The sequence below is a fragment of the Oncorhynchus nerka genome, linkage group LG5 (genome assembly GCF_034236695.1).
Source record: "Oncorhynchus nerka isolate Pitt River linkage group LG5, Oner_Uvic_2.0, whole genome shotgun sequence".
NCBI lineage: Eukaryota > Metazoa > Chordata > Actinopteri > Salmoniformes > Salmonidae > Oncorhynchus > Oncorhynchus nerka.
Genome location: NC_088400.1, coordinates 29,455,767 through 29,465,914, shown reverse-complemented (window position 1 = coordinate 29,465,914; position 10,148 = coordinate 29,455,767).

The window sequence follows — 10,148 nt, the reverse complement described above, 5'->3', positions numbered from 1 at the left end:
TTTGTGAGACGCGGTGTGGGTGAAAGGATGATCTCCGCATGTGTATTTCACACCGTAAAGCATGGAGGAGGAGGTGTTATGGTGTGGGGGTGCTTTGCTGGTGACAATGTCTGTGATTTATTTAGAATTCAAGGTACACTTAACCAGCATCGATACCACAGCATTCTGCAGCAATACGCCATCCCATCTGGTTTGGGCTTAGTGGGAGTATAATTTGTTTTTCAACAGGACAATGACCCAAAACACCTCCAGGCTGTGTAAGGGCAATTTTACCAAGAATGAGAGTGATGGAGTGCTGCATCAGATTACCTGGCCTCCACAATCCCCCAACCTCAACCTAATTGAGTTGTTTATGGATGAGTCAGACCGCAGAGTGAAGGAAAAGCAGCCAAAAAGTGCTCAGCATATGTGGGAACTCATTCAAGACTGTTGGAAAAGCATTCCAGGTGAAGCTGGTTGAGAGAATGTCAAGAGTGTGCAAAGCTGTCATCAATGCAAAGGGTGGCAATTTGAAGAATCTCAAATATAAAATATGTTTTTTTTTGTTTAACACTTTTTTGGTTACTACATGATTCCATATGTGTTATTTCATAGATTTGATGTCTTCACTTTTATTCTACAATGTAGAAAATAGTCTAAATATAGATAAACCCTTGAACGAGTAGGTGTTCTAAAACTTTTGACCGGTACTGTACACACCTCAGCGCTTGCATTCCCATGTGCCCTGTGTAATGTATTACAAAAAGAGCACACCTACAAGAGGCTGTTCACTTTTCATCCTGCCAGCATTATGACACTTAGGATGGCATAATCACTCCCTCTGGAAAAACACTGGAAAACTAGGCAGGTGTAGGGAGTCGGTAGAAGGTATGTGTGTGTGCCTATCACAGTGTGAGTGTGTGTGCCTATAACTCTGTGTGTGTGTGTGTGTGTGTGTGTGTGTGTGTGTGTGTGTGTGTGTGTGTGTGTGTGTGTGTGTGTGTGTGTGTGTGTGTGTGTGTGTGTGTGTGTGTGTGTGTGTGTGTGTGTGTGTGCGTGTGTGTGTGTGCGTGCGTTTCTATGACAAAGCCCTGGAGGTGTTGTCAGTCTCAGTGGTGACAGCATGGGTACTGCCTGCAGAGTGGGATAACTACAGCTGTCCTCTCCGGTCCCATGAAACCGTTCTGAAACTATTTATAGTTCCTCTGTGATGAGATTAAACTGATTGCCACTTACACTGTGAGTGATGTCACCAGGGTGGCGAGCCAGGGGACAAGGGGACAGAGGGGGGCTGAGGGACCTGCTGTGAGCTTCTGTTGCTCGTACGTATGCACATAGGAACCCATACATGGACAGACGCACACACACACACACACACACACACACACACACACACACACACACACACACACACACACACACACACACACACACACACACACACACACACACACACACACACACATTCTATTTTATTGCACTGCGCCTTCACTCGTACTGTATCAGCAGACCCATATAGCCGTCTCTAGAGCAAGCAAATCACAATATTTTACACCCCATCCCACCTCAACAAAACATTCCCTACTACCTTACCCTGTTCAAAGGCACTACAGTCTTTGGTCTTGCCCATTCACCTTCTGAATGGCACACAGACACAATCCATGTTTCAATTGTCTCAAGGCTTAAAAATCCTTCTTTCACCTGTCTTCTCCCCTGATTGAAGTGGATTTGTGAAGTGACATCAATAAAGGATCATAGCTTTCACCTGGTCAGTCTATGTTACGGAAAGAGAAGGTGTTCCTATAGTTTTGTACACTCAGTGTATTTGATCAGATCATGGACCCTGAATGCTTTCAACATTCAATAGATTCAATCGACTATAAATACCAAAATGCCTAAATGCCTCCATAACTAAAATCACCCCTTCATCTACCCCCACCACATCTTCTCTGCTTGTCCCACTCCTATGCTTCTCCCTCTCCTCTCCTCTCCTCCACCCTCTCCTCTGCTTCTCCCTCTCCTCTCCTCCACCCTCTCATGTGTTTCTTCCTCTTCTCTCCTCCTTCCTCTCCTGCTCCCTCTCCTCTCCTCCACCTTCTCCTGTGTTTCTCCCTCTTCTCTCCTCTACCCTCTCCTGTGTTTCTCCCTCTTCTCTCCTCCTCCCTCTCCTCTGCTTCTCCCTGTCCTCTCCTCCACCCTCTCCTGTGTTTCTACCTCTTCTCTCCTCCTCCCTCTCCTCTGTTTCTCCCTCTCCTCCATCCACCCTCTCCTCAGTTTCTCCCTCTCCTCTCCTCCACCCTCTCCTCTGTTTCTCCCTCTCCTCCATCCACCCTCTCCTCTGTTTCTCCCTCTCCTCCATCCACCCTCGCCTCTGTTTCTCCCTCTCCTCCATCCACCCTCTCCTCTGTTTCTCCTTCTCCTCCATCCACCCTCTCCTCTGTTTCTCCCTCTCCTCCATCCACCCTCTCCTCTGTTTCTCCCTCTCCTTCATCCACCCTCTCCTCTGTTTCTCCCTCTCCTCCATCCACCCTCTCCTCTGTTTCTCCCTCTCCCTTTAATGTAGTAAAGGTGCTCGATTACAATAAGAGCACCTTGCTACTAAGCGTCTGTTTTTTTTTTACAGGCTGCTAGTTTCCATGCAGTTAAGTGTAATTCACACAGACACACACACTTCAACGTGTGTGTGTAGCACAGCCTCCATTGTGAGGTATGAACTCAGCTCTGTGCTGTTATTCTATCCTGGACAGCAGGCTGAAAGCTGCAGTGAGAATGGAGAGGAGAATGATGCTATTAGCTCTATTCTCCCTCTCTTCCCTGTTAGCTTTTAAAGCTGAGGGAGATTACAGACCAATAGCTGTTTGGTTTACTGTCTGTCTACCAGAGCCTGTGTGTAAGAGATGAAAGTAGCCTCCTTTTCTCAAAGAATGCCTTTATGGCTTTCTGCTGTTTCTACTTTAGCTTTGCTACTGTAGCTTGTAGCCACTTATCTTCATTTATTTTCCCTCTCCAACATGACCATCCCCTTTATGCCCCCTCTCTCTCTCTCTCTCTCTCTCTCTCTCTCTCTCTCTCTCTCTCACTCTCTCTTTCTCTCTCTCTCTCAATCTCTCTCAAACTTTCTCTCTGTCTGATTATCTCTCTCTCAATCTCTTTCCATCTCTCACTCATACTCTCTCTCTCCGATTTTCCTTCTCTCCCCCTCTCTCTGACTCTCCCTCTCTCCTCTCTCTCTAATTCTCTCTCTCCTCCTCTCTCTGACTCTCCCTCTCTCCTCTCTCTCTCTAATTCTCTCTCTCCCCCTCTCTCTGGCTCTCCCTCTCTCCTCTCTCTCTAATTCTCTCTCTCCCCTTCTCTCTCTGCTGTCCCCCCTCGCTCTCTCTCACACACACAAATACATCATCCATCTCCATCAGAACAGTACATAATGCTCTTTGTCCAGGCCAGAGCAGTCCTTCCTCCGGACACTTTCAGGCTTCAAATCCTGTCCTGCTGTCCCCCTGCAGTCACTTCGTCCTGGGCCAGCAGAGCACAGCACCTCCCCTGGGTCTAGCCTGGCAGCCAGAGTGAAAGCCTACTATGCAAGCTATGCTATTTATGCCACCGTTGCCATTGAGACTGTGTACCTCTCTACTGCTCTATAAAGTGATGTAACCTTCCAAAGACACATGCCACCAAGCTGTGTGTGAGGGCAGAGAGTTGTGTGTTTGTGTGTATGTCTGACGCTCACACCCAAACTTGTTAACTGACCAGAGAGAGAGAGAAAGAGAGAGAGAGATAGAGAGAGAGAGAGAGAGAGAGACAGGTAGAGAGAGAGTGGGAATGGGAGCTAGGGAGCTAGGGAGCAGGTGCAAGGCATTAGTTAACGTCACTTCTCAGATTCATGGATCTAATACACATAGTCACTGTCTGGCAGTATCTACAGTATGTAATGTTGTCTGTTTGTACGCCTGTCTGTCTGAAAAGGGTATTTGTCTGTCTGTCACATTTGACACACAGATGGGGATAACTGATCAAGCTGTGTCATAGCGAGTCAAATCACCGAGATAATGATGAAGTACTACAAGTTGATTCATGTCTAGGTATCAATGTGTTGGAAAGAAATACAGGGAGACAGTAGACACAACATGTTGTGCTTGTTTAATGTACAGCCAGCATTATTCAGGAACAACTGATTCCTGGCCAGTCAGAGTAGTGAGAAGGAGGACAGGACAGTTCAGAAGAAGGGAGACTGCAGGCTACAGTAGGTGTACAATAAAAACAAAAGAAGTGAAGCTGGGAGCTGACAGTCGGCAGTGAGCTAAAGTTACAGTCGGCAGCCGGCCGCTCCCCGCCCCTGCAGTCTCCCAGAAGCCCTGTGGTTATGTGATCTCTGCTCTGGAAGCCAAGAGGAAAACTCCATGCCCGTACAAGGTATTTCCTGCTTGACACAGCTCTTCCTGCTGGCTATGTATGGACATTCCTGCCCTCTCTCTCTCTCTCTCTCTCTCTCTCTCTCTCTCTCTCTCTCTCTCTCTCTCTCTCTCTCTCTCTCTCTCTCTCTCTCTCTCTCTCACTCACTTTTTCTCTGTTGTCTGGGCGCCCTAACTGGCTCTGTGTGATCCTCTATTTGTGTTTGTGCCTCACTACGTGTGAGGGCAATTCATTTTAGGAATGCTGTTGTGTCCCTGAATGACATCATATCAGTGTTCTCTACTGTATCAAACGTTATTGCACTTGATTAGTAATGAATTTGTACTACGGTACAAATGGAAACAACTACACTGAACTCATAATATGATTGCTATGTGTCTTCTGTATTGCCTGGCTGCCTATTTAAAGCTGCATGTGCTTCAAATGATGTCTGTCTACATGTACCCGGGCTCGCCTGCGCACACCAACTCTGACCCTCTATGTTGTCAGTCTCAGGAGGGGATCTTGTGTTGATAGAGTAATTATCTCCATCCTGTTGTTTCCACAGACCTGGTCCCTTCAGTCAGAGCAGCTTCCTGTCTCTCTACATCAGGCCTATCATAGGCCAAACACCTCCTTATTGTTTATCACACCGCGCAGGACCTGGGATGCGTCTCAATACTGTCGCTCAATTTAACCAGGTAGGATAGTTGAGCACAAGTTCTCATTTACAACTGCGACCTGGCCAAGATAAAGCAAAGCAGTTCGACACATACAACAACACAGAGTTACTCATGGAATAAACAAACATACAGTCAATAATACAGTATAAAAAGTCTATATACAGTGTGTGCAAATGAGGTAGGGTAAGGGAGGTAAGGCAATAAATAGGCCATGGTGGTGAAGTAATTACAATATAGCAATTAAACACTGGAATGGAAAATGTGCAGAAGATGAATGTGCAAGTAGAGATACTGGGGTGCAAAGGAGCAAGATAAATAAATAAATACTGTATGGGGATGAGGTAGTTGGATGGGCGATTTACAGATAGGCTATGTACAGGTGCAGTGATCTGTGAGCTGCACTGACAGCTGATGCTTAAAGCTAGTGAGGGAGATATGAGTCTCCAGCTTCAGTGATTTTTGCAGTTCGTTCCAGTCATTGGCAGCAGAGAACTGGAAGGAAAGGCGGCCAAATGAGGAATTGGCTTTGGGGGTGACTAGTGAGATATACCTGATGGAGCATGTGCAATGGGTGGGTGCTGCTATGGTGACCAGTGAGCTGAGATAAGGCTGGGATTTTCCTAGCAGAGGCTTTTAGATGACCTGGAGCCAGTGGGTTTGGCGACGAGTATGAAGCGAGGACCAGCCAACGAGAGCATACAGGTCGCAATGGTGGGTAGTATATGGGGCTTTGGTGACAAAACGGATGGCACTGTGATAGACTGCATCCAATTTGTTGAGTAGAGTATTGGAGGCTATTTTGTAAATGACATCGCCGAAGTCGAGGATCGGTAGGAAGGTCAGTTTTACGAGGATATGTTTGGCAGCATGAGTGTAGGAGGCTTTGTTGCAAAATAGGATGCCGATTCTGGATTTAACTTTGATTGGAGATGCGCAACCTGTTTGGGACGCATGAACCGCTAGATGGACACTACGACAACATCCGGTGAAATTGCAGAGCACGAAATTCAAAATACAAAAATCGCATTTTGGATTGGAGATGCTTAATGTGAGTCTGGAAGGATAGTTTACAATCTAACCAGACACCTAGGTATGTGTAGTTGTCCACATATTCTTAGTCAGAACCGTCCAGAGTGGTGATGCTGGACGGGCGGGCAGGTGCGGGCAGCGATCGGTTGAAGAGCATGCATTTAGTTTTACTTGCATTTAAGAGCAGTTGGAGGCAACAGAAGGAGATTTGTATGGCATTGAAGCTCATATGGAGGTTATTTAACACAGTGTCCAAAGAAGGGCCAGAAGTATACCGAATGGTGTTGTCTGCGTAGAGGTGGATCAGAGAATCACCAGCAGCAAGAGCGACATCATTGATGTATACAGAGAAGAGTCGGCCCGAGAATTGAACCCTGTGACACCCTCATAGAGACTGCCATAGGTCCAGACAACAGGCCTTCCGATTTGACACACTGAACTCTATCAAAGAAGTAGTTGGTGAACCAGGCGAGGCAGTCATTTGAGAAACCAAGTCTGTTTAGTCTGCCGATAAGAATGTGGTGATTGACAGAGTCGAATGCCTTGGCCACGTTGAAGAATACGGCTGCACAGTAACGTCTCTTATCGATGGTGGTTATGATATTATTTAGGACCTTGAGCATGGCTGAGTTGCACCTATGCCCAGCTCTGAAACCAGACTGCATGGTGGAGATGGTACGGTGGGATTCGAAATGGTCGGTAATCTGTTTGTTAACTTGGCTTTCAAAGACCTTAGAAAGGCAAGGTAGGATAGATATAGGTCTGTAGCAGTTTGGGTCTAGAGTGTCCCCCCTTTGAAGCGGGGGATGATCGCGGCCGCTTTCCAATCTTTGGGAATCTCAGATAACATGAAAGCAAGGTTGCACAGGCTAGTAATAGGGGTTGCAACAATTTAGGCAGATAAGCAAGTTGCTGTGGGGGGTGCCGGGCTGTTGACCGGTGTAGGGGTAGCCAGGAGGAAAGCATGGCCAGCCGTAGAAAAATGCTTATTGAAATTCTAAATTTTAGTGGATTTATTGGTAGCCTCAGTGCAGTGGGCAGCTGGGAGGAGGTGCTCTTATTCTCCATGGACTTTACAGTGCCCCAGAAGTTTTTTGAGTTTGTGCTACAGGATGCAAATTTCTGTTTGAAAAAGGTAGCCATAGCTTTCCAAATTGCCTGTGTATATTGGTTCCTAACTTCACTGAAAAGTTCCATATCACGGGGGCTATTCGATGCTAATGCAGTACGCCACAGGATTTTTTTGTGCTGGTCAAGGGCAGTCAGGTCTGGAGTGAACCAAGGGCTATATATGTTCCTGGTTCTACATTTTTTTAAAGGAGCATGCTTATTTAAGATGGTGAGGAAGGCACTTTTAAAGAATAACCAGGCAACCTCTACTGACGGGATGTGGTCAATATCATTCCAGGATACCCTGACCAGGTTGATTAGAAAGGCCTGCTCTCTGATTTTTTTTAGGGAGCATTTGACAGTGATGAGGGGTGGTCGTTTGACCTCTGACCCATTACGGATGCAGGCAATGAGGCAGTGATCGCTGAGATCTTGGTTGAAAACAGCAGAGGTGTATTTGGAGGGCAAGTTGGTTAGGATGATATCTATGAGGGTGCACATGTTTACGGATTTGGGGTTGTACCTGGTAGGTTCATTGATAATTTGTGTGAGATTGAGGGCATCAAGCTCAGATTGTAGGATGGCCGGGGTGTTAATTTAGGGAAGTTCAGAATTCAAGCAGATTTTCGCAGCTTTTTGTTAAAAATCGCGCAACATTTCAGCGCCCTGCTATTCATGCCAGGAATATAGTATATGCATATGATTAGTGTTTGTGGATAGAAAACACTCAGACGTTTCCAAAACTGTTTAAATCACGCCTGTGGCATTTACGGAATGTGCGTTTCATCGAATAGTGCATGAAAATCTGTTCACTGAAAATGGAAAAATATATTCTTCCGCGACTACAGGCAATTGTTAAAAGCGAACAGAATTACATAGAGCCGAGTTTTCATTGGCTACAGCTTCCCCAGGTTGTCTAGAGTCACGTCATTTGTTGCGCAATTGATTCTTGGTCTAACCGAAACAAGGGAACTCCTTTCCTACTGTCCCCGCCCAGATTTTGGTTCGTCCTTTTCAAGACAGCATTTTTTCCACAGACAAGCTAATCTTTTCACATCGCCTCCTGAGGAATTTTATCGCTTATTAACGTGTACTAATACCTAAAGTTGCATTACAAAAGTATTTCGAAGTGTTTTGTGAAAGTTTATCGTCGACTTTTTGAATTTTAAAAAATTACGTTACGTTATGAAATGCTATTTTTTTTTCTTTACTCGCGACGGAGTCGTAGTTCGATATCTAGGCTATTTATGGACCGATTTAATCGAAAAAAGACCCTAAATGATGTTTATGGGACATCTAGGAGTGCCAAGAAAGAAGCTCGTCAAAGGTAATGAATGTTTTATATTTTATACCAGCGTTTTCGTTTGCGACGGCTAACGCAAAATCTGTCGTTTTTGGTGACGGTGGAGCATTTTGAGGGTGCATGGTATCAGATAATAGCTTCTCATGCTTTCCCCGAAAAGCATTTTACAAATCTGACTTGGTCGATAGATTCACAACGAGTGTAGCTTTAATTCAGTATATTGTATGTCAATTTTAATGAAAGTTTGAGGTTTATCAACCTCTATGGTGGCGCTCTTGAGCATTTCTGCTGATTGTGGTCCCCACTTCGGTACCACGTCCTCAACAAGTTAAGCATGTCCCAGTATAGGTCACCTAGCAGCACGAGGTCTGAAGATAGATGGGGGGCAATTAATTCAAATATGGTGTCCAGGGCAAAGCTGGGGGCAGAGGGTGGTCTTCAGCAAGTGGCAACGGTGAGAGACTTGTTTCTGGAAAGGTGGATTTTTAAAAGTAGAAGCTCGAATTGTTTGGGTACAGAACTGGATAGTATAACAGAGCTCTGCAGGCCATCTCTGCAGTAGATTTGAACTCCGCCCCCTTTGGCCGTTCCTTCTTGGCGGAAAATGTTATAGGGATGGAAATTTCAGGGACTATGGTGGTCTTCCTGAACCAGGATTCAGACACGACTAAGTCATCCGGGTTGGCAGAGTGTGCTAAAGCAGTGAATAAAACAAATTTAGGGAGTAGGCTTTTAATGTTAACATGCATGAAACCAAGGCTTACGGTTACAGAAGTCAACAAATAAGAGCACCTGGGGAATAGGAGTGGAGCGAGGCACTGCAGGTCCTGGATTAACCTCTACATCACCAGAGGAACAGAGGAGAAGTAGGGCTTCGTGTAGTAAAAGGGGCCCAGGCCGATTGGTAAAATAGGAATAGTGGCCCGAGAAATTGACAGATTGACCTATTAGCTAGCTTGTAGGCTTGTAGGCCAGCAGATAGGCATTCAGGGGACATCGCAAGGTAGGAGCCAGTTGAGTAGCCCCCTCGAGCAGATTACTTCGGTAGTCCAGTCGTGAAGGATCGGCGGGGCTCCGTACCCCATACCGGCAGTAAAAGGGGTCCGGGCCAGTTGGAAAAATAGGTTTTGTAGCCCAGGAGTGGCTGATGGACCTCTTCAGCTAGCCGGGAGATGGGCCTAGCTTGGGCTAGCTCCAGCCTAATTGGTACTTGCTTCGAGACAGAGACGTTAGCAAGGAGTAGTTGCTCGGATTGCAGCTAGCTAGCTGCGATGATCCAGGTGAGAAGATTCAGAGCTTGCGATAGTAATCCGGGGATATGGAGAGAAAATAGGTCCGGTATGCTCTGTTTTTAATTGCGTTGTACAATCTGGCGAGAGCTTTCCGAGCTAAAGGTAGCTGATGACCACTAGCAGTGGTTAGCTGACTACTAGATAGTAGCTAGTTAGCTGGCTAGCTTTATCACAATAAAGAGTGCACGAGATTTCGTGCACCGGCTGTTGTTTACAAATATGCACAGACCCCCCCCCGTCTTATCGGTGTTCTATCCTGTTCTATCCTGCCGGTGCAGCTTATATCCCGCTAGCTGAATATCCATGTCGTCATTCAGCCATGATTCCGTGAAACATAGGATATTAGAGTTTTTGATATACGTG